This window comes from Nyctereutes procyonoides, unplaced genomic scaffold (assembly GCF_905146905.1).
Source record: "Nyctereutes procyonoides isolate TBG_1078 unplaced genomic scaffold, NYPRO_anot_genome, whole genome shotgun sequence".
Taxonomy (NCBI): domain Eukaryota; kingdom Metazoa; phylum Chordata; class Mammalia; order Carnivora; family Canidae; genus Nyctereutes; species Nyctereutes procyonoides.
The window spans coordinates 72,063,702-72,089,076 of NW_026575052.1; the positions used below are offsets into that span (position 1 = coordinate 72,063,702).

Consider the following 25,375-nt stretch of genomic DNA (forward strand, 5'->3'; position numbering starts at 1 on the left):
CTATAAACATCAGGGTGCATGTATCCCTTTAAATCAGTATTTTTGTATCCTTTGGAGGAATACCTACTAGTGCAATTGCTGGATCTTAGGGTAGCTCTATTTTTAACTTTTTGAGGAAATTCCGTACTGTTTCCCAGAGCAACTGCCCCAGAATACATTCCCATCAACAGTGCAAGAGGAGGGTTCCCCTTTCTCCACTTCCTCACCAACACTTATTGTTTCTTGTGTTATTGATTTTAGCCATTCTGACAGGTGTGAGATTATCTATTGTAGTTTTGATGATCAATGATGATGATCAGTGATGTTGAGCATCTTTTCATGTATCTGTTGGCTATCTTTATGTCTTCTTTGGAAAAATATTCATGTCTTCTGCCCATTTTTTAATTAGATATTTGGTTTTTGGGTGTTGAGTTTTGATAAGTTGAGAAGTTCTTTTTAGGTTTTGGATACTAACCCTTTATCAGATATGTCATTTGCAAGTATCTCTTCCCATTCTGGACGTTGCCTTTAGTTTTGTTCATTGTTTCCTTTGCTACATATAGAAGCTTTTAATTTTGATGAAGTCCCAATAGTTTATTTTTGCTTTTGTTTCCTTTGCCTCATATCTAGTAAGAAGTTGCTACAGCCAATGTCAGAGAGGTTACTTTAATCCATTTTGAGTTAATTCTTGTGTGGTGTAAGATAGTGGTCCAGAGGCACCTGGGTGGCTTAGTTGGTTAAATTTCTGTCTTCAGCTCAGGTCACAATCCCAGGATCGTGGGATGGGGACCCACATTGGATTCCCTGCTCAGCGGGGAGCCTGCATCTTCCTCTCCTGCCCCCAACTTGTGCGGTCCCTCTTTCTCTCAAATAAATAAAATCCGCAAAAAAAAAAAAAAGAGAGAGAGAGAGAGAGAGAGAGACAGAGAGTAGTACTTTCCCAGTACTATTTATTGAAAGAGATTGTTCTTTCCCTGTTGTACATTCTTGACCCCTTTATTGTATATTAACTGATCATATATACATGTGTTTATTCCTAGGTTGTCTATTCCATTGATCTACATGTCTGCTTTCCTATAGATTTTTATGTAGTGTGTTCTCAATCTTTATTTCTAAATAGTGTTTAAATTTTGTATAAAAAAAATAAATTTTGTATTATTTGCTTTGATTAATTTGGAATGTTTTATAAAATTTCAAACTGAGGGATGCATGGGTGGCTCAGTGGTTGAGTGTCTACTTTCAGCTTGGGGCCTTATCCCAGGATCCCAGGGTCAAGTCCCACATCGGGCTCCCTATAGGAAGCCTGCTTCTCCCTCTGCCTATGTCTCTGCCTCTCTCTGTGTGTCTCTCATGAATAAATAAAATCATTTAAAAAATTTTTCAAAATGATTTATTTTATTGTTATTGGCTGTCCTTTTATTATGAATACCTTTTTCATTACTGTATAGTCAGAATATGACTTAGATGGTTTCTGTGTCTTTGAGATTTTTCTCTTTGTGGCCTATTACTTGATCAATTTGAGGGAAATAATCCATATTTTTTAAAGTATTATTATACAGAGTTCATAGCCCCAATGTATCTTTTAAAATCAGAGTTATTAATTATTCTTCCTCATATCCTCACCTCTAAATGTTGGAGTCCCCAAGAGCTTTATCTTTGGACTTCTCTTTTCTATCCCACTCACTTCCAGAGTGATCTTATTAAATCTCTTGGCTTTAAATCCAATTTTTATGCTGATGCCTCCCAAATTTATATCTACATGGTACTTCCTCCTGAACTCCAGACCTATTTATTTCTACTTATGTATTTCCACTTTTGTGTCTGATAGGCATCTCCAATTTCATGTCCTTTTGTTTTTTTTCTCTTTTTTTGACTAATGGTTTTCTCATTCCAATTTTTCCCTTCTAATAGTTCTTAAGTTAGACACTGTTTCTATTCTTTTAGTGGTTACTATGGTAATTACAATATTCATTATTATCCTTTTCCTGAATACTATGAAGACCTTGGAATGTTATAACTCTTTTTATTCTTCCTCTTTTTTAAATTCTTCTTCCTTGATTGTTATATTATTAATGTATTTTAATTATTTTTTAAAACCATTTCAAGATATCTTTATTATATTTACTATTTGTTGTGTGTTTTGTTGATTCTTCTCATTCTTCAAATTTTCTTTTGGGAGTCCTTTTTTTTTTCCTGAGCTTCACCCTTTAGATTTTGCTATAGCTAAGGAATATTAGTGTGAAAAGTTAGCTTTGTGTTTGTGTGAATGTATCTTTATTTTCATTCTTGAAAGATATTTTTGCTTGGGAGTTCTATGTTGACAATTATCTTATTCTAGTGATAATAGTAAATAATAAAGAGCAATCATAATATTTCAGTGTCTTCTAACTTACATTTTTACTGTCAACTGTCTAATCGTTACTTCTTTGGAGATAGTCTTCTTTTACTGCTTCTGACTTTTTAATTTATTATAATCTTTTGTCAGCACAGAGTTATTAATCAAACCAAAACTATGTTGAAGTAGATTTGGGCAATGACATGTAGCTATGGTATGGGAACTATGCACATTTAGTCATCATTACCATCTTCATCATCACGTTTTGGATGCTTGATCTTATTGTGCTGCTCAGCATCTACAGTTGCTTAATCTCCTTTATACATTAAGTGGTCTCATCTTCATGGTGTTCCTTCAGACTGCTAGTGTTCTCTAGTGCACCCTCAGAGGTATCCTTCCTTTTCAGCTTGCTGTCTTCCCAAAGACCCCACGGAACTCCCCCATGGAGCCTGTACCAGAGTCCGATGACCTTAGGAGCTGCAGCCTCAGGCTTGGGTGGTCCTTAGGCCCCACACACCCAGCTGCACCTACAACAGGAATGTTGTGACAGCTGATGTTAGAGCAGCACTTATCCAGGCCCACTTCTGGGTTTAAAAAAAAAAAAACAAAAAAAAAAACTTTGCTTTGATTTTCTCCATTACCTGCCTAGGTATCACTGTTTTTTCTTATGCCTTTCTTTGGAGTTTTTGGGCTTACTGAATAGGAGATTGGTGCTTTTTTGTTGTAGGAACAGTTATCATCTCCTTACATAATTGCCTTATGCCATTTCTGCTGCATTCTGAGGCTCAGGTTAGATATTTGCTAGACTTTCTCTCTTTATATCCCATATCTCATAACCTCACTTTCATATTTTTCCTACTTTCATTTCTTGGGGCCTCATTCTGGATGGCTTTTTATTTCCTATGTCCCATTTCAATAATTCTCTTTACGGCTATGTCTAATCTGATGTTCAGTTTATCCACTGAGTTTATATTTCAACTTGAATTATATTTCAACTTTGAATTTATATTTCAACTTAAAGAATTTTAATCTGATAGGTACTACATGATACTCTCTCACTTCTTTTTAGTAAATAATTACAGTTTTCTAATTCTTGTGGATATTTTCACACTAATTTTTTTTTAAGATTTTTTATTTATTTGAGAGCAAGCAAGCGAGTGACCATGAGTGGCCAAGGGAGAGGGAGAAACAGACTCCCTGCTGATCAGGGAGCCCAAGGCAGGACTCAACCTTGGGATGATGACCTGAGTCAGATACTTAACCAACTGAGCCACCCGCATGCCCTTATTTATTTCTTTAAACATACTGTACATGGTTCTATAATCTTTGTATGACAATTATAATCTGATATTCTGATGTACAAACGTCTTGTGGGTTTTTACTTTCTTGTGTTGCTTCTGCAAGTTCTCACTCATGCCTACTGGTTTTCTTCATTATTCTTTTACTGGGAGTTCATCTTTCTTTAAAAAGGTATTTGAACTCTCCAAGACCTTGGATGAATGTACTTCCTTCCAGACACCTGGTGGTGGTGACACCACTAACACAGTACCACTTTAAACTGAATTCAAGATTTTGGGCTATAAATCCTTGTGAGAGAGCCAGCTCATGGTAACAAATTCTCAGGAATTTATTTTTATCCCCCTAAGGTGCTCAGCCTTTTATTTTTTTTAAATATTTATGTATTTATTATTTATGATAGACACAGAGAGAGAGGGGCAGAGACACAGAAAGAGGGAGATGCAGGCTCCATGCCAGGAGCCTGACGTGAGACTCGATCCCAGGACTCCAGGATCGCGCCCTGGGCCAAAGGCAAGCGCTAAACCACTGAGCCACCCAGGGATCCCCACGTGCTCAGCCTTTTAGAAATACCTTTCCTTACAATCCCATGTGGATGGGAGATGCATGGTGAATTTTTTTCTTACCTGTCTTAAACTGAGGCTGTAGTACTTAATAGAAATCCCAGTTCTACTGTGAGGATGAGAAGATTCTATTAGATTTCCCACCTTGTGTAGATTCTGGAGTTTCTGTTTCCGAAAGCTTCAGGCACTTGTTAGACTCCGTTTTTGCCTTCAGTTATATTATAGATTGAAAAATCCCTTATTATCTTGTGAGTTTTTCAAAGCTTTTATATATACATATATAATTGCTATTTTCCAGGTACAGTGATGATCCAGATACCTAGTCACCTATTTTAAGGAAACCCTAAATTTTTTACATTCATTTGCTATACTAAAGTATTTTTTCCAGGGCCCAAAATTATATTCTGTCAATTAAAGCAGTTTCAATAAAGTAGCAGGTAGCTCCCTTCAAAATGATATTATAGTAATAGCAGCTAATATTTGTTGACCATTATATAACAAGAATTATACACAAACTACCTCAGTTAAGCCTCACATTAACTATATGAGGTACTATTATTATCCTCCATTTCTTGATGAGTTAACTGAAGCTTAAAGTAGTTATATTTTTTGCCCAAGTTTCCAAAGTGAGTAACTAGGTGAACTTAGAATCAAAAGGCAGCCTATCTGACCACAAAACTTTTACTCTTGACCATTATACCATACTGCCTTTAATGGATCATGGCCATTATATTATAGATCTTTCATAACTAAATTTGATTAAACTCTGCGTGCTATACTTAATAAGTACAATTTAACCTGGAGCTGGCTAAAGGAATCTGAAGGTCAAACAGTTCTTTTTTTAATTTTTAAAATTCTAGAAGTATTTCTATTTTATCATTCATATATTCAGAGCATACTTTTCTTTCTTTGACATTTTATGTAAGATTGCTTTTATCAAAGAAAAATCATTTCCCCAAAATTATAACAATGTAATAGCTATATAACTTATAAAAGTTTTTAATAGGCATTAGTATACTTCTTTCTTTTGGTGTATTAATCTACATGCCTGATTGTCTTATTAATCAAATTACCAGAGCAGCCCCAGCTCTCATGGAATTTGCATTCTGAATAGAGAGACAAGTTTTACTGGGTGTTCCCAATTACTAAATTTACATATATCCCCCATCAGAACATTCTCTGACAGTTTTTGATAACTGGATTGTTAATTTTGTTAGAGACATTCAAAATAACGTAAAAGCAGTAATGAATTTCCTCCCAACTGTACCAGTAGTTCTCTGCTCATCTCTCATCTTTATTTGATGCCTACATTTTCAGCCATCAACTCTATTCCTTGGATTTCCCAATTTACATCTTTAAAACCTCTCACCTTTCTTTTATGGCTACCTCTGTTCAATGTATCTAAAACAGAACTTAAGCCTCCCAACTTCCTCAAATCTGTACTTCCAGCCAGCACCATAGACTCAGGATTTTATATGTTTTCTTTAACTTTTTCCTATTTTTATTAACCAGTTTATTCTGGCTTTGTTATCTGGTTTTTGTTTTTGTTTTTTTTGTTTTTTTTTTTAATTTTTATTTATTTATGATAGTCACAGAGAGAGAGAGAGAGAGAGAGAGAGAGAGAGAGAGAGTCAGACACAGGCAGAGGGAGAAGCAGGCTCCATGCACCGGGAGCCTGACGTGGGATTCGATCCCGGGTCTCCAGGATCGCGCCCTGGGCCAAAGGCAGGCGCCAAACCGCTGCGCCACCCAGGGATCCCTGTTTTTGTTTTTTTTTTTTTTTTTTTAATCCTTTCTTTGAAATCCCTCTTTGCTGGAGTACCTGGGTGGCTCAATAGTTTTCCAACTCTTGATTTTGGCTCGTCTTGATCTCAGGGTTGTAAGTTCCAGCTCTGTGTTGGGCTCTGTGCTGGGGGTGGAACCTATTAAAAAAAAATCCCTCATCACTAATAATCGTAGTCCAGTATCTCATTATTTCATGACTGCTAATAGTTTATTGGTTATTATCTTATCAGTTCATTCTGTTGGCTTTTCTCAGATTAAATCTTTTATTTTAAAAGATTTAAAAGACTCTCATTGGAGAGTCACTCTTTCCTAAAGTATTTTCTTACAAAATCATCTTACTGTGATCTTTTCTTATCTGAATTCTCATAGCATGATTTCTGTACTGCTCATACTTAGCTATTATAGTACCTGGAATTATCTAGTTCAATTATTTGGTTATAATTTTTTCAATTAAGAAAAAAACTTGCTGATTGCCTGCTCTGGAAGATAGTATGACTTGGTGATACAGTAATAAATAAGACATGCCCAATTTTGTCCTTAATATTAACTAACATTTATTAAGTGGCTACTATGTGTCTGGTACTGTTCTGTGCACTCATTTAATCCTCACAGCAACCCCATGTGGTATATGCTATTATTTCCTCATATTACACAGGAGAGAACTGAAGTACAGAGAAATAAAATAACTTTTTCCAAATTAGTTAGCTAATAAATGACATAGCCATGATTCAGACCCACTTCACTAGCTTCCAAATGCATGCTCTTAGCCACTGCCACTACTATATCATTTAGTTGAAAAGGTAAGACAGAGTCTTAAATAAGCACATTTTGAGGTGTACTGTAAGAGCTTTGTGAGAGGTTTAAAGTACTTTTGCAGTTCAGCAGATGGCAAGATTACTTCCTAGGGAAAAAAAAGCTTTATGAGGGATTTGGAAGTGGGGTGGGGAGAAACATTCCAGAGAGAGGAATTTGCATGATATAAAGCACTCTTGAGACAGACTATTCAGAGCATATTACAAGGAATTGTGAGTAATGTAGTTTAGCTGGGACAAAGGATACTTGAAATGGTAAAAGGAAATAAGTTTATAAAAGTAGGTTGCAGCCAAATTGTAGGTCTTGAATATGAAATTAAGATGTTTAAATCATATTTTATAGGTTGTGGAGTGATATTATTAAGTCTGTATCTTAGAAATGTTCGACTACAATAATGTTTAAGGCCAAAGGGAAGAGAGAAGGACCAGTTAGAAAGTTATTGCAATAGTCTAAGAAATAATAAAACCTTGAATTAGGTAATTAGAGAGACTGTAGGAGTCTTCTTGAATTTTCAACATTTGCCAACTGATTGGCTACCAGGCGATTGGAAGAGGCAGGTACCATTGACTAAGATAAGGGAGCACAGTTAGGAGATTACAGGTAGAGAAAGGCGATATATTCAGTTTGAGACATATGCCAAATTTATGATGATGCCAGTAGAAGGAAACATTCAGCAGACAGTAATGAAGAATTTAAGAGATCAGAATTAGAGATGTAACTATTGGAGACCTTGGCATACACATCTGATATAGCTAAAACCAGGGGAGTGTGTAGAGGGAAAAACATCTAGGGGACAGATGGAGGAATCAGAACTACCACAGGAATATTCCCAAAGTAAAGAGAACCAGAAGGATTAAATAGGAAGTGAGAGAGTGGAATGTTGCAGAGAGGTAAAACAAATGTGGCGAATTTCTTGGCCACATTTATGAAATCTAGGTTGTGAGATCATGAGTATTTAGGCTTATATACACTTATGCCTTATATATGCTATTTTATTTCTTTCTCTTAGACGTTTGTTTGTTTTGCTTCCTGTCATTGGCTATTCTACTTCAAAACATTTTCTAGTCCTTACATCATAAGTCAATTCTAGATTCGCTCACAGCACCTGGAAATCATAGATTAACTCTGGTATCTATTCATGTTATATATAATAATATGTTACATATTGTTATATATAATATATGTGGATAAAGTAAATATTATGTTATAGACATAAAAGTAAATGTAGACTAGTCCTTAAGAATGTTCCTTTGGGAGATTTCTAGCAACATGAAAGATGTAAGATATGAATGAACCCTGTCCTTCCAATATAAGATGAAGTATTAAGAACAAAAAGATGTAATCATAGCCTTGATTAATAAGAGAATAAAAGAGAAATCCAGTTTTGCTTTAGTGCCAGTAACAACAATTCAAAACCATAGTCATAAGTAGAACTGACACCACAGAGTATAAGCCTTGGTGCCTGGTGTTTTAATACCTACTTGAGGCAGAAATTGTGCCTTTGGGTCCGCAGGCAGCTGGAATTGAGCCTCTTGGAAAAAGCCTGGTCTCAAATGGCTAGTTCCCTGTGAAAGGGGAATGAGCAAAATTCAGTGGTCCAAAGCCATTAAAAACTGTAGGATCCTGACAAAAGTTAGTGCAAAAATATTCTCTACCATGAAACTTAGGGCTTTAGGAACTTCTGTTGAAGGAGTTAAAAAAAAAAAGGATCAGTAAGGATGTGCTCACAATAAAAATATAAATTTTAAGGGTAATCATCCAATCCAACAAGGAAGAAAATTGTAATTCCAAGAACAGAAGAAAACCAACTTGAAAGAGATTATAAAACTACTTATATTAAAATAAGTAATGTCAGAGGTTTAAAAAAAGAAATAAAACCATAGTGAAAAAACATGACAGGAATAACAGGATAAGAAAAAAAAAAAACAAGAGATGGGACACCTGGGTAGCTCAGCAGTTGAGCATCTGCCTTTGGCTCAGGGCATGATTCTGGGGTCTGGAATTGAGTCCCACATCAGGCCCCTCGCAGGGAGCCTGCTTCTCCCTCTGCCTATGTCTCTGCTTCTCTCTCTCTCTCTCTGTGTCTCTCATACTCTTTCTGCTTACAATTCAAAGAATTGTATTTAAGATAAATACAATCTTAAAAAAAAAAAGGAAAAAACAATGTCTTGAAATGAAATGTTCATTTTGTTGTTCTTTATTTTTAATGGCTGAATTAAACTGCTGAGATGAGAATTGGTGAATTAGATGATTTGGTCAAATCAACCAGAATGTAGAATGAAGAGAGAAGGATGGGGAAATATAAGAATGAGAGATATGGAAGGTAAAATGGGAAAGCATAGATATATTTAGTAGTTTCAGAAGGAGAGAATGGGAGATGTAATTCTCAATAAAATAATGGCTGAGATTTTTCAGAATTGACAAAAGAAACAGTCCTGATATTCCTGGAATATACAATGCCCTGGAGAAGAGAAACAAAAACAATCCATATCAAAACAAACCATGGAGACACTGTTGAACAGTAAAGCAAATAGAACATGTTAAAACTAATTATGGTGAGAAAACCAAGGAACACCAGCTGTACTAACAATTGACATCTCATCTACAGCAACAGGTATCAGAAAAAGTCAGGGCACCTCAATGGTCAGTTGGTTAAGGATCTGCCATCAGCTCAGGTCAGGATCCCAGGGTCTTGGGATTGAGCCCCACATTGGGGCTCCCTACTCAGGGGGGAGTCTGCTTCTCCTTCTCCCTCTGTCTGACACTCCCCCTACTTGTGCTCACTCTCTCAAATAAATAAATAAAATCTTTTTTTAAAAAAAGTAGAAGGGATCCCTGGGTGGCGCAGCAGTTTGGCGCCTGCCTTTGGCCCAGGGCGCGATTCTGGAGACCCCGGATCGAAGCCCACGTCGGGCTCCCGGTGCATGGAGCCTGCTTCTCCCTCTGCCTATGTCTCTGCCTCTCTCTCTCTCTCTCTCTCTCTCTCTGTGTGTGTGTGTATGACTATCATAAAATAAATAAAAATTAAAAAAAATAAAAATAAAAATAAAAAAAAGTAGAAAAATACCTTCTAAGTACTGAAAGAAAATTACTGTCATCTTAGCATTTTATGCCTAATTAAAGTATTGGTTGAGAGTAAGATATTTTCAGACAAATTAAGATTTAACAGCTTGCCATTCCCCAATCCTTACTATAAGACTAGTAAAGGATATGCCTCAGCTAAAAGAAAACTAAACATAGAAGAAAGGAGAGAGCAGGAAAAAAAAAAAAAAAGCTGTGACCAAAAGAAAAATAAATATGTTGATAAATCTTAAGTGTTGGCTATAAAAGAAACTATTGTGATAATGAGGACTAATTTTAAATGACTAATTAAGAACAAGCTGAAACTAAAATATGTGACTGCAATACTTAAAAAACTGAAGAAGGAAATCAGAAACATTTTAGGATCCTTGTATTGGTAGGAGAAAGATAGAAAAACTGATTATGGACTTTGTTAGTGATTTTTTTTTTAAGATTTTATTTATTCATGAGAGACAGAGAGAGAGGCAGAGACAGGCAAAGGGAGAGGCCGCCTCCTCACAGGGAGCCCCATGTGGGACTCAAACCCCAGACCCAGAATCATACCCTGAGCCAAAGGCAGATGCTCAATAACTGAACTACCCAGGTTGTCCCTTTTAGTGATTATTTTAAAGGTACGGGGGCGTATTCATTAATTAAACTAGGATGTACAATTTCAAACCAACCAAATGGAGGAAAAGAAAATAAGAAAACTTGATCAATAGAATGAAAAGAGAAAGAGCAAAAGGTAACACATGATAAACTTACCTTATTTTTGTGTCCTAAATTTCTGGTCTGTTAAATGAGTGTAATTATATCTACCTAAGAACATGGAATATAGGTGATCCAGCTGAGCTATCTGAGCCAAATCCAGCCTAGATTCGTCATCTCTAAGTCCCACAGACTCATGCCAGAAATAAATGTCTGTTGTTTTAAACACTGATATTTGCATTTGCAACAATAACAAACTAATAAACCTGGCAAAGTTAAAAATTAAATGTTGGCAAGTGTTTAGAGGAAAAACAGGGGCTCTCAATTGCTATCAATGGGAAAGTAAATTAATACAATCCCTTTGGGGAATATGGCAATAGTTCATTTTAAAGTTGAAATTACCCATATCCTATTAACAGGGACCAGAAATTCTATTTCTAAATATATACACTAATGGGGTGCCTGGGTGGTTGGTTAAGTATCTGCCTTTGGCTCAGGTCATGATTCCATGGTCCTGGAATCAAGCCCCTGTCAGGCTCCCTGCTCAGCGGGGAGTCGGCTTCTCCCTCTGCTTCTCTCCCCTGCTTGTGTATTCTCTTTCTCAAATAAATAAATAAAATATTTTAAAATAAATAAATATATTTATTACACTAGAGAAATACACATATAGGTAAAGAGTCCTCTAAAAGATGTTTATTACAGCATTCTAATAGTAAAAATTGGAAATAGCCTAAATGCCTATCAATAAGGAAAATTAATGGATAAATAAATTATATATTACAGTCCTACAATGTGCCCTACAACGAGGGTTGAATTGTGCCTTCCAAAAATTCATATCTACCCAGAAGTTTAGGATATGATTTTATGTGGAAAGAAGTTTTAGTTAAGATACGGTCATATTGCATCCAGATGGGCCTTAAATCTAATAATGAGTATCATTATAAAAATAGAAGACTCACAGAAACCCCCAGGGAAGAATCATGCAACACAGCAGAGACAGAAGTGATGCAGCTACAAGCCAAGGAACCCCAAAGATTGCTAGCAGCCACCAGAAATGAGGAGAGGGGCATGGAATAGATTCTCCTTTAGAGCTTCCAAGAGGAACCTGCCTTGCTAACACCTTGATTTGCCACTTCTAGCCTCCTCATGCCTAAGCCACACAGTTTGTGGCAATATTTTTTGGCAGCCCAAGGAGCTAGTATACAATGAATACTACATTCCAGTTAAAAGAAATGAACTCTGCAGCAGTTCTTATGTGTGTGTGTGTGTGTGTGTGTGTGTGTATCTTAAACTCAATTATCAATGTGGAATCAATGTCAGATGTGGAAACAGTATATAGAGAAGTGAGCTGCCTTTCCATTTATTCATGTCTCCTTGGCTATATGCGGGAACTGTTTAGTGGCAAATTACTGCCCCTCTCAGAATGGCCAGAATCTTTCTGTATCTTTCCCTCATTCATTCTGCTGGTCAGACAGTCATTCAACATAACTATTATAAGCCTGCCAGCGTGGTAAAGTATGCTAAGATAATCAAGGAATTTCTCCCCATGTTTTCACCTGTTGATACATTTATTATATCTCATTTTTACTCTCAAGACCAAAAACACATGAAGTAGTAACAAAGCACTTTATATATTATTATTGTTGTTCAAACTAAAAATCTGTTGACTGATACTATTTATATGTAAGTGGAAAGCATATCAAAAGCCATAAATTTTTAAGACTAAATAAGTAAGGAAGAAAGTATAAGGACAGTTGAGTAGCTTTTCTCAAGAGAGGAAAATAAACGATGGAAAAATCATGACAAATGTTAAGTTAGGAGGAAAAAAAACAGCCTAAACTTACCTGTATAAAAATGCAGTTAGAAATATGGTGACCAAAAAAAAAAAAAAAAGAAAGAAAGAAAAGAAATATGGTGACATAGTGGGATGCCTGGGTGGCTCAGTGGTTGAGCATCTGCCTTTGGCTCAGGGCATGATCCTGGAGTCCTGGGATCAAGTCCCACATCAAATCGGGCTTCCTGCATGGTGCCTGCTTCTCCCTCTGCCTGTGTCTCTGCCTCTGTCTCTCTCTCTGTGTCTCTCATAAATAAATAAAATTAAATCTTAAAAAAAAAAAAGAAATATGGTGAACATATGGGTAACCTGGAAGGGATTATGCTGCTATTTGATCCTGGCATGATGGTGATTTTTATATTTTTCACATTCATTTCCTCATCCTAGGAATCATCTTACCAGATGTATAGCACTGGTCATGAGGAAATCTAAATAAAATATGAAAATTTACTACTATAACTTTATGAAGCAGCAGTTCTTAAGTGCATACCTCCTCTAAGTTTTTGTTTTCACTTAAAAATCTAATGGATTATTTGTGGTTTTCTAGATTTAAGTCTCTGAATTTACAGAAAATAAAAATACCTAAATAACATCTATTTTTTAATTATCCTGATTTTATAAATTATTTCTCTTTATTATGTTTTTTCTACCTATATTCTTATTCCTATCCCCTTTCTGCAAGTTTCACAGGCCCTCTCTTATTAATGATTAATACTCGACACTACTATACGGTATTTTCCATCGATTCAACAAGGGTTTTCGGAGCACCTAGTATGTTTCTAGGACTTTATAATCAGATGATATAACAAAACAAGAGGAAACTATATTCATCCTCATCTATAGACTTTGCAAGTCTTATCATGACTATGATGCTTTTTAAAATTATCGGGATGCCTGGGTGGCTCAGTGGTTGAGCGTCTGCCTTCGGCTTGGCATGATCCTGGAATGCCTGGATCAAGTCCCACATCAGGCTCTGCATGGAGCCTGCTTCTCCCACTGCCTACGTCTCTGCCTCTCTCTCTCTGTCTCTCATGAATGAATAAATAAACTCTTTTTAAAAATAAAATTATAATACTACATTAAGTTTGTAGAAACATTGAAAAGGTGTCCCTCACTTAAGGGATTTAAGCAGTTTGGCTTGATGTATGTTTAAGATATTCCATGGTACAATATATATGCCCATTGTCAGTGACAGTTTAACATTCACACTGGTAACTTTTTTTTTTAAGATTTCATTTATTCATGAGAGACAAAGAGAGAGAGAAGCAGAGACACAGGCAGGGGGACAAGAGGCTCCATGCAGGAAGCCTGATGTGGGACTTGATCCCGGGATTCCAGGATCAGGCCCTGGGCTGAAGGCAAGTGCCAAACTGCTGAGCCACCCAGGGATCCCCTACGTTGGTAGCTTATACCCCTGACAGTGGGTTACTGGGCTACAATGGGAAACGTCAAGTCTTAACCTGGCTCTGCCACTGATTGCCCCATGAGCCTGAGGAAGCTTTTTCAATTTCTGTAGGCTTTAGTTTCTTCTATCTTAAATTGTCTCTGAAATCCTTCTAATTCTGAAAATCTTGGTAAATATTATAGCATATATACTATTGAAGTACTGCTTTTCTAAGGGGCATATAACTACTAAAAATGTTGCCCTCAGTGCTTTAAAAAAACTAGATTCCAGTGTACATGTGTAATACTTAATATTATGACTTTGACAAATACTGGATGGACCATAGTTGAACAGAATGGAAAGAATATTGTAGATTTCTCATTTCCCCGGTACCATTTACAATCCTAAATCCTGATTTTTTAGATCCCTTCAATTTCTTTTTGTTTGTTATTAATTCCCAAAGAGAATTAATATGGGAAATTTTTTTGCTGGAGACAAAATACCTGTTCCCTTGAGCTTACATTTAACTTTAAAAGCTGTAAATACAGGGCAGCCCAGGTGGCTGCGCTAGCGCTGCCTTCGGCCCAGGGCATGATCCTGGAGACCGGGGATCAATTCCTACATCAAGCTATCTGCCTGGAGCCTGCTTCTCCCTCTGCCTGTGTCTCTGCCTCTCTTTCTCTCTTTGTGTCTCTCATGAATAAATAAATAAAATTTAAAATATATATAGTGATTCTACATTTGTATACGTGAAATGTTCAGCACAATAAGTATAGTTACCTTCTGTGTGTCTCTCATGAATAAATAAAATATTTTTTTAAAAAGGCTGTAAATACATAAATAAAAATATTCCCTGAAACATAAAACATATCTTTGGTAGACTACTTTCTGAGCCAAGAGATCTACATTTTGAACCTCACTAATCCTGGGAGAAATCTATAATTATTGTTACTTCCCATTTGTGTATATTATTCACTTCTAATAATTCATCTAGAAATTATTTTTCTACCTCCAAAGGGGCCTGATAGACTTCCTATCTATTTCTCCTACAGCTTCTTCTTCCTTTCCACCACAATACTCATTCAGCACTCATTGACTCAAATAATGTGCTACAGGCATTAAGGATTAAGGATCATGAAAGGCATGATCCCAAAACTTTAGATTATCATACGCAAGTAATGTGAAGAGACCATCATAATATAAAACAGTGATTTTTGTAAAAGGATATTGATGGTATGGAGTACTTCAGTATCTTGGGAGTTAGAAAGGCTTCACTGAGAACTATTATTCCTTTTTGTTTTTTAATTGAAGTATAGTTATCATATATTAGTTTCGGGAATACAATATAGCAGCCCTGCTGGCTCAGCAGTGTAGCGCTGCCTTCAGCCCAGGGTGTGATCCTGGAGACCCAGGATCGAGTCCCACATCGGGCTCCCTGCGTGGAGCCTGCTTCTCCCTCTGCCTGTGTCTCTGCCTCTCTCTCTCTGTGTGTCTCTCATGAATAAATAAATAAAATTTAAAATATATATATATATAGCGATTCTACATTTGTATACGTGAAATGCTCAGCACAATAAGTATAGTTACCTTCTGTCACCATACAAAGTTATTACATATTATTGACTATATTCCCTATGCTGTACTTTTCATCCTCATGACTTCTTTTACAACTCAGAGTTTGTATTCCTTAAACTCTTTCACCTATTTTGCCTGACCACCCTACCGGCAATCATCAGTTTATTGTCTACATTTAGTAGCCAGTTTCTGGTTTTTTGGTTGTTTAGGTTTTGATTCTACATAGAAATAAGATCATGTAGCTTTTGTCTTTTTTCTGTCTGACTTCAGCATATTCAGCATACTTATACTGAGAATAATACACCCTAGGTCCTTCCATGTTGTTGCAAATGGCAGTAGTTCATTCTTTCTTATGTCTGAGTAATATTTCTTTGTAGATATATATACCATATCTTTATCATCTAGTGATGGACACTTGAATTGCTTCCATATCTTGGCTGTTGTAAATAATGCTGCAGTTAACATAGGGGAGCATATATCTTTTTTACTCAATGTTTTGTTTTCTTTGAGTAAATACCCAGTAGTGGGATTACTGGATCATATGGCATTTCTATTTTTAATTTCTTATTGAACCTCCATACTGTTTTCCACAACAGCTGCACCAATTTACATTTCCAACAGCAGTGCACAACAGTTCATTTTTCTCCACATCCTTGCCAACACTTTTTATGTCTTTTTGATTCTAGCCATTCTGACAGGTGCAAGGTGATATCTCATTGTAGTTTTGATTTGCATTTCCCTGATGATGAGTGATTTTGAGCATCTTTTCATGTGTCTGTTGGCCATCTGTGTGTCTTCTTTGGAAAAATGTCTATTCAAGTCCTCTGCCTACTTTTAATGGATTATTAGGTTTTTTTGCATTGAGTTGTGTAAGTTCTTTATATATTTTGGATATTAACCCCTTATCAGATACATCATTTATAGATATCGTCTCTCATTAATAGGTTCCCTTGTTTTGTTGATGGTTTCCTTTGCTGTGCAAAAAAATATCTTTTTATTTTGATGTAGTTTCAGTAGTTAATTTTTTATTTTGTTTCGCTTGCCTGAGGAGATATGTCTAGAAAAACGTTGCTATACCCAATATCAAATAATGTCTGTGTTTTCTTCTAGAATTTTTATGATTTTAAGTCTCATATTTAGGTCTTGATTGCACTGTGAGTGTAATTTTGTGTATGGTGTAAGACGATGGCCTAGTTTCATTCTTTTGCATGCAGCTATGCAGTTTTCCCAAAATTATTTCCCCATTGTATATTCTTGCTGCCTTTTCATATATTAATTGGCCATGTAATTGTAGATTTATTTCTGGGCTCTCTATTCTGTTGATCTGTGTATCTGTTTTGGGGGTCCACTGCCATACTGTTTTGATTACTCTAGCCTTATAGTATAGTTTGGAATCTGGGGTGATGATGCCTCTAGCTTTGTTCTTTCAAGACTGCTTTGGTTATTCAGGGTCTTTTGTCGTTCCATACAAATTACAAATTTTAGGATTATTTGTTCTGGTTCAATGAAAAAATACCATTGGTATTTTGATAGGGATTGCACAGACTCTGTAGAATGCTTTCTGTAGTATGGCCATTTTAACAATATTAATTCTTCTAATGCATGAACATGATATATCTTTTCATTTGTTTCATCTTTTGTTTCTTTCATCAATGTCTTACAGTTTCAAAATATAGGTCTTCACCTCCTTGGTTAACTTTATTCCTTGGTATTTTTTTCTTTTTGATGCATTTGTAAATCAGATTGTTTTCCTTCTTTTTCTGGTAGTTCATTATTAGTGTGTGGAAATGACACAAATTTCTGCATATTAATTTTGTATCCTGCAACTTACTGAATTCACTTATCCTACTAGTTTTTTGGTAGAGTCTTTAGGGTTTTCTATATGCCATCTACAAAGAGTGAAAGTTTCACTTCTTCCTTACCAATGTGGACGCCTTTAATTTCTTTTTCTTTTCTGATTGCTGCAGTGAGGACTTCCAGTGCTACATGGAATAAAAGTGATGATAATAGACATCCACAGAGGAAATCTTCAGCTTTTTACCATTGAGTATATTGTTAGCTGTGGGTTTGTTTTATATGGACTTTATTATGTTGAGAGATGTTCCCTCTAAACCCATTTTGTTGAAAGTTATCACAAATGGATGTTGAATTTTGTCAGCTGCTTTTTCTTCATCTATTGAGATGACCATATGATTTTTATCATTCATTTTTTTAATGTGGTGGATCACATTGACTGATTTGCACATGGTGAACCATCCTTGTATCCCTGTAATAAATTCCACTTGGTTATGGTGAATGATCCTTTTTTTAATGTATTATTGATTTCAGTTTACTAATATTTTGTTGAGGATTTTTGCATTTGTGTTTATGAGGGATAGTAAACTATAATTTTCTTTTTTTATAGTGTCTCAGTCTGGTTTTGGTATCAGGGTAATGATGGCTTCATAGGATGAATGTGAAAGCATTCCTCCCTCTTAAAATTTTTGGAATAGTTTGAGAAGAATAGGTCTTAATCTTCTTTAAATATTTGGTAGAATTCACCAGGAGAGCCATCTGATCCTAGACTTTTGTTTGTTGGAAGTTTTTGATTACCAACTCAACTTCGTTACTAGTAATTGATCTGTTCAAATTTTCTGTCTTCCTGACTCAGTTTTAGAAGATTGTATGTATGTTTCCAGGAATTTATTCATTTCATATAGGTTGTTCAGTTTGTTTGCCATGGAATTTTTTGTAGTTGCTTAGCATTCTTTATATTTCTGTGGTTGCAGTTGTAACTTACTCTCCTTCATTTCTGGTTTCATTTGAGTCCACTCTTTTTCTTGATGAGTTGACTAAAAGTGTATCAGTTTATCTTTTGAAACAACAGCATAGTTTTATTGATCATTTCTGGGTTTTTTAGTTTCTATTTCATTTATTTCCACTTTTATCTTTATTATTTTCTCCTACTAACTTATGGCTTCATTTGTTTATTTTCTCATTCCTTTAGGTTTGTAAGAGATTTCTCTTCTTTCTTGAAGTAGGCAGCTATCACTATAAATTTCCCTTTTATTTTTTTAAATTTCCCTTTTAATACTGCTTTTGCTATAACCCAAAGATCTTGAAACATTGTGTTCCCATTTTCATTTATCTCAAAGTATTTTTTGATTTCATCTTTAATGTCTTCATTGACCTATTGGTTGTTTAGTAACATGTTGTTTAGCCTCCATGTTTTGTGTTTTCTCTAGTTTTTTTTTTCTTAATTGATTTCTAGTTTCATACTGTTGTGTTTAGACAAGATGACTGATTATTTCAATCTTCTTAAATTTATTGGGACTTATTTTGTGGCCTATTATGTGATCTATTCTAGAGAATGTTTCGTATGCACTTGAAAAGAATGTATATTCTGGTTTTGGGTGGAATGTCCTTTATATATCTATTAAGGCCATCTAGTCTAATTTGTCATTCACAGCCACTGTTTCCTTATTGGTTTTCTGTCTGGATGATCTATCCATTGATGTAAAGAGGGTGTTAAGGTCCTCTACCATTACTGTATTACTGTCAATTTCTCGCTTTATGTCTGTTCATATTTGCTGTACATATTTGCTGTGTATATTTATGCTTCCATTTGCGTTCCTATGCTGTGCTCCTAGCACAGATTTGCAATTGTTTTATCCTCTTGTTGGATTGATATTTTATTATTATGTAATGCCTTTCTTTGTCTCTTGTTATACAGTCTTTGTTTTAAAGTCTATTTTGTCTGATATAAATATTGCTATCCCAGCTTTTTTTTTTCACTCTCATTTGCATGGTATATATTTTTTCAGCCCTTCACTTTAAATCTGTAAATATCTTTAGGTCTCTGTGCCTCCTACCCTTCTTGATGTGACTTTTTCTTTATATCTTCAGCTGTGGGAGAGATCTTCTGCTAGTCTTCAGGTCATTTTCAGAGTGAGTTGTAATATAGTGAATTGCAGCCTTGATATGTCTGTGGGAGGAGTTGAGCTCAAGTTTCTTCTATTCTGCCATCTTCCTAAGCTCCAAAGCCAGTAAAATCCTGTTCAGTTTTATATATGATGATTTTAAATCCAGAGCTTGCAAGTGATTTTGGAGGCTGAGAAGAAGTCCCATGATCTGCTGTCTGCAAGCTAGATACCCAGAAAGGCCTGTAGTATAGTTTGAAGGCCTGAAAGAGAGTGATGGTATAGATCCCAGTCTAAAACTGAAGGCTTAAGAATCAGGAGTCCTTGAGAGGTTTTCCAATGAGGATAGACTATGTCTGCCTCTCTGAGGAAACTTATTTAATAAAGGAGAGTTAGGCAGACCATGCAGAATAATGCATTCTGGGTGGAAGGAAAATATTCAGAAAGGCACAGAGTTAACAGAGTTAAGTAATAGCCTGAATGTTCAGCCAGTAGTTTTGAATATCTGAGGCATAAAGTATGAAGCAGAGATTAAGATGAAGTAAAACTGGAATAGTAGGCAAGGACCAGATGCCAAGTCTTTAGATGTCATGCATAGGAGCCTCAATTTTTTTTCCTATAGAAAATGAGGAACATTGGTAGATTTTTAATGCTGGTTCAAATTTGTGAGCTCTTAGACAACTTATATAATAGCTCAATGCTCTGTGATACACTCATTGATTGTTTAGTGTTAAGTGATTAAATACACGTGAAGCACTTAAAGATGATTACTATGTACCTGGCACTCGCTAAGAATGCCATTAAAGCCTTGTATGATCTAATCCTTGAATTCTTGAGCCTGTGTCTCAAAATCTTATCCAGTATTTATTGGACCCGAGATTCAGGTTCATTGTAGTTTTGATTTACATCTCCCTGGTAGCTAATGATATTGAGTGTATTTTCATATGCCTGTTGGTCATTTGTATATCTTCTTTGGAAAAATGACTATTAAGGTATTTTGCCCACTTGCCTATTTAAGGATTATTTGGCTTTTTTGTTGTTGAGTAAGAATTCTTCATGTATGCTGAATACCAGACTCTTATCAGATATATATCTAGAACATATACCTCACATTAGGGAAATGCAAACCAGTGATATATCACTTTATACCTAGTAGGTCGGCTATAATAGAAAAAATAGAGGAATGCCTGGGTGGCTCAGTGGTTGAACGTCTGCCTTCCCCTGGGGAGTGGTCTTAGAGTCCTGGGATTGAGTCCCACATTGGGCTCCCATCAAGGAGTCTGCTTTTCCCTCTGCCTATGTCTCTGCTTCTTGCTGCGTGTCTCTCATGAGTAAATAAATAAAATCTTTTTTAAAAAAGATAATTAAAATTCTTGGCAAAGACATGGGGAAATTAGAACTCTTGTGAATGGCTGGTGAGAAGTAAAATGGTACAACTGCTTTAGAAAGCTGTCTAGCAGTTCCTCAAGAAATTAAAGAGTTATATGATTCAGCAATCTCATTCCTAGGTATCTAATCAAGGGAATGAAACATGTCTACACAAAAGCTTATACATGAAATGTCTATAGTGGTTTTATTCATAATAGTCAAGAAGTGGAAACAATCCAAATATCCATCAGATGATGGGTAAGTTCCCAGAAACATTTGACTGGCCAAGACTGAATCATGAAGAGATAGAAAATCTGAAGGATGCCTGGCTGGCTCAGTCAGTAGAACATGTGACGCTTGATCTTAGAGTTGTGAGTTCAAGCCCCATGTTGGGCATAGAGCTTGCTTAAAAAAAAAAAAAGAAAGAAATAGAAAATCTGAAGAGACTGATTACCAGTAAGGACATTGAATCAGTAATCAAATATCTGCCAACAAACAGAAGTCTAGGACTCAATGGCTTCATTGGTGAATTTACCAGAAATTCAAAGAGGAATTAATACCAATCCTTCTTTTTCTTTTCTTTTTTCTTTCTTTCCTTTTTTTAGATTTTACTTATTCATGAGAGAGAGATAGGGGCATAGACACAGGCAGAGGGAGAAGCAGGCTCCAGGCAGGGAGCCCGATGCAGGACTCGATCCCAGGTCTCCAGGATCACGCCCTGGCTGAAGGCAGCACTAAACCACTGAGCCACTCAGGCTACCCAATACCAATACTTCTTAAACTTTTCAAAAAAATAAAATGCCCTGATACCAAAACCAGACAAGGATAGCACAAGAAGAAATTACAAGCCAGTATCCCTCATGAACATAGATGCAAAAATCCTCTAAGAATATTAGTAAACCAGATTCAACAATATATTAAAAGTATCATACACCATGATCAGGTGTGATTTATTCCAGGGATACGAGGACAGTTCAACATCTGCAAATCAATCCAAGTGATATACCACATTAACAAAATGAGATTAAAGTTATACATACACTGGGTGTTATTCTGTATGTTGGCAAATTGAACACCAATAAAAAATAAATTTACAAAAAAAAAAAGAGAGAGATTAAAGTTATATTATCACAAGGCACCCAGATGGCTCAGTGGTTTGAGCATCTACCTTTGACTTAGGTCATGATCCCAGGATTCCTGGAATCGAGTCCCACATCAGGCTCCCCACAGGGAGTCTGCTTCTCCCTCTGCGTATGTCTCTGCCTCCCTCTGTGTGTCCCTCATGAATAAATAAAATCTTTTTTTAAAAAGTTATCACAACAGATGCAGAGAAAACCTTTTGACAAAATGCAGCATCCATTCCTGATAAAAATTCTCAACCAAGTAGGTATAGAGGGATATACCTCAACATAACAAAGCCCATATATGACAAGCCCACAGCTAATACTCATACTCAACAGTGAAAGCTTTTCCTCTAAGGAATAAGATTAGGATGCCAACATTTGCCATTCTTATTCAGCATAACATTGGAAGTACTTTCAGAGCAATTAGGGGAGAAAAAGAAATAAAAGGCATCCAAATTAGAAAGGAAGAAGTAAAACTGTCACTTTTGTAGATGACATAATATTATATATATTTTTAAACCCTAAAGATGCCACCAAACAACTATTAGAACCAATCAACAAATTTAATAAGGTTTCAGGACACAAAAATCAGTTATACAAAAAGAATAAAATCCCTAAGAATAAATTTAACCACAGAGGTAAAAGATCTATATACTATCTGTTAACAATGATGAAAGAAACTGAAAAAGACACAAATAAATGCAAAGATATACCATGCTCGTATTGTTTAAATGTCCATACTATGCAAAGCAATCTAGATTCAATGCAATCATATTAACATTCCAATGGCATTTTTCACAGAAATAGAACAGACAGTTGTGGCGTGTATATGGAACTACAGAAGACTCTCAATAGCCAAAGCAGTCTTGAGAAAGCCAGAGGCATCACACTAATTTCAAACTATATTACACAACTGTAGTAACCAAAACAGTATGGTATCGACATGAAAATAGACACATAAAACAATGGAACAAAATAGCCCAGAAATAAACCCACACATATATGGTCAGTTAATTTACCATAAAAGAGCCAAGATTGTATAATGAAGGAAAGTCTCTTCAGTAAATGGTGTTGGGAAAACTGGACAGCCACATGCAAAAGAATGAATCTGGACTACCATCTTACATCATACACAAAATTAATTCAAAATGGATTAAAGAAGGGATTCCCTGGGTGGCTCAGCAGTTTAGTGCCTGCCTTCGGCCCAGGGCATGATCCTGGAGTCCCAGGATCGAGTCCCACATTGGGCTCCCTGCATGGAGCCTGCTTCTCCCTCCGCCTGTGTCTTTGCCTCTCTCTCTCTCTCTCTCTCTCTCATGAATGAATAAATAAACAAATAAATAAATAAATCTATCTTTAGGGGGAAAAAAGACAAAATGGATTAAAGATTTGAACATAAAACTTGAAACCATAAAACTCCTTAGAAGAAAACATAGACGGTGAGCTCCAAGACAAGGCACATAGATATAGAGAACAAACAGGTGGTTGCCAGAAGTAGGGGATGGGCAAAGTGGGTTAAGGGAGTCAAAAGGTACAAACTTCCAGTTTAAAATAAATAAGTTATAGAGATGTAATATACAACATAGTGACTATCGTTAGTATAGCATTGCATATTTGAAAGTTGCTAAGAGAATAGATCTTAAAACTTTGTATCAAAAGAAAAAAATTTGTAACTATGTATGGTGACGATTTAACTAGACTTATGGTGACCAATTTGCAGTATACACAAATAGTGAATTGTTATGTTATACACCTGAAACTAATATAATGTTATATGCCAATTATACTTCAATAAAAGTGTATTTACATCTTAGGTAGCTGGAATAAGAGCATATGGGAACTCCATACTATTTTTACAACTTTTCTATGAGTCTGAAATGATTTCAAACTAAAAGGTAAAGGACTTTAAATAAAAATATAAGTTACAGAATGGAAGAAAACGTATCTAACAAAGATCTTGTGTCCACAAAACATAACGAACTCTTATCCAATTAACAAATAAGAAAAAGACATAAACACATACTTAATAAAAGTAGCTACTCAGTTGGTCAATAACCACATAAAGATACTCAAGAACATTTGTAATCTGGGAAATACAAATTATTACCAAAATAAAACACATTTCATTCCCACCAGGATGGTCAAAACTGATATTAAGTGTGGGTGAGGACCTGGAGGGACCCTTTATACATTGCTGGTTAAAATGTAAAACAGTACAATTTGTTTATAAAAATACTTATATAGTTTCTTATAAAATAGAATGTATACTTTCCCTGTGACCTAGCAATTCCACCACCAGGTATTTATCCAAGAGGAATTTAAACACATACAGCCATTAAGAAGACAGGTATACATAAATATCCATAGCAGCTGTATTCATAATACATGATAACCAACAGCTGGCAGCTACCCAAATGTCCATCAGTAGGAGAATGGATAAACATTGGGATATGAATCTTTCTTCTGATATGTGTTGTGGAATATTTGCTCCCTTTTCAAATATGGATTTGAAATTTATGGATTTCCTTTTCTTTTTTTTTTAAGATTTTATTTATTTATTCATGAGAATACACAGGAGAGAGAGAGAGGCAGAGACACAGGCAGAGGGAGAAGCAGGCTCCATGCAGGAAGCCCAATGTGGGACTCTATCCCGGGTCTCCAGGATCACACCCCAGGCCAAAGGTGGTGCTAAACTGCTGAGCCACCCGGGCTGCCCCCCATTTTTTTTTAAGATTTTATTTATCTATTCATGAGAGACACAGAGGCAGAGACATAGGCAGAGGGAGAGGCAGGCTTCCTGCAGGGAGCCTGATGTGGGACTTGATCCTGGGACTCCACAATCATGCCCTGAGCCAAAGGCAGACGCTCAACCACTGAGCCACCCAGGGGTCCATCCTTTTCATTTATAAACAGTTTCTTTGAAAGGTCAAAAGTTTAATTTTAGCAAGATCCAAATATTTGTGATTTTACCATTTTAAAGTTATTACTTAAAAATAAATGGTATTCTGATGCTGACATAAAGTTGCCCAAACTTCTACAGTGGACTCTCAGGAGGGAGGGGTGGAGGCACTAACAGGAGTTTCTGTTATTTTGCAACTTGGGTAGATTCTACAGCCTTTTATTAAAAGAGGGACCCCCCCACTCAAGGAGAGCCTGTTTGCAAGTAACAGCATAAAAGGACTTAAGTACAGTATATAAAGGGGAAATGTGTTTCCTATAGAACCCAAAAAGACCTAAAAGGAGTTGTGAGTTCTGAGAGAATCAATAGCTGTTTCTTGATAGCATCATGAGTGGAACAGCTTTCTGTTTACCAGTTAATTTTCAGGTCTTTAAGGTGGCAGGAACTTACACCAACTATAAGGCAGTGGCCCATTTTCTTTCTGTGAGCTTCTGAATGAATAGGTCAAATGAATCTCCTCAGGGGAAGAAGTCACCAGTGTAATACCTGTCTTCCTGGAGAAAGCAAGATTTAGTTAATATCTTGACCTTAAAGACTGTGTGACAACAAGGCTGTTGAGTTTCCCCATAGTAGCTGGGTAAGAAGTAGCTCATATTTTGGAGGTGAGGTAGACTGTAGTCAAAGGGCACTGGATGGATGGCATAGTTGGTTAAGTGTCCAGCTCTTGGTTTTGGCTCAGGTCATGATCTCAGG

The 25,375-nt window shown here is 36.0% G+C and overlaps 1 protein-coding gene across 1 annotated transcript in view; it reads left to right on the forward strand.

Moving 5' to 3' along the window:
• The window catches only part of DNAJC1 (DnaJ heat shock protein family (Hsp40) member C1), a 202,906-nt gene that overhangs the window by 135,557 nt on the left and 41,974 nt on the right, over positions 1–25,375 (forward strand). The window lies entirely within an intron of this gene.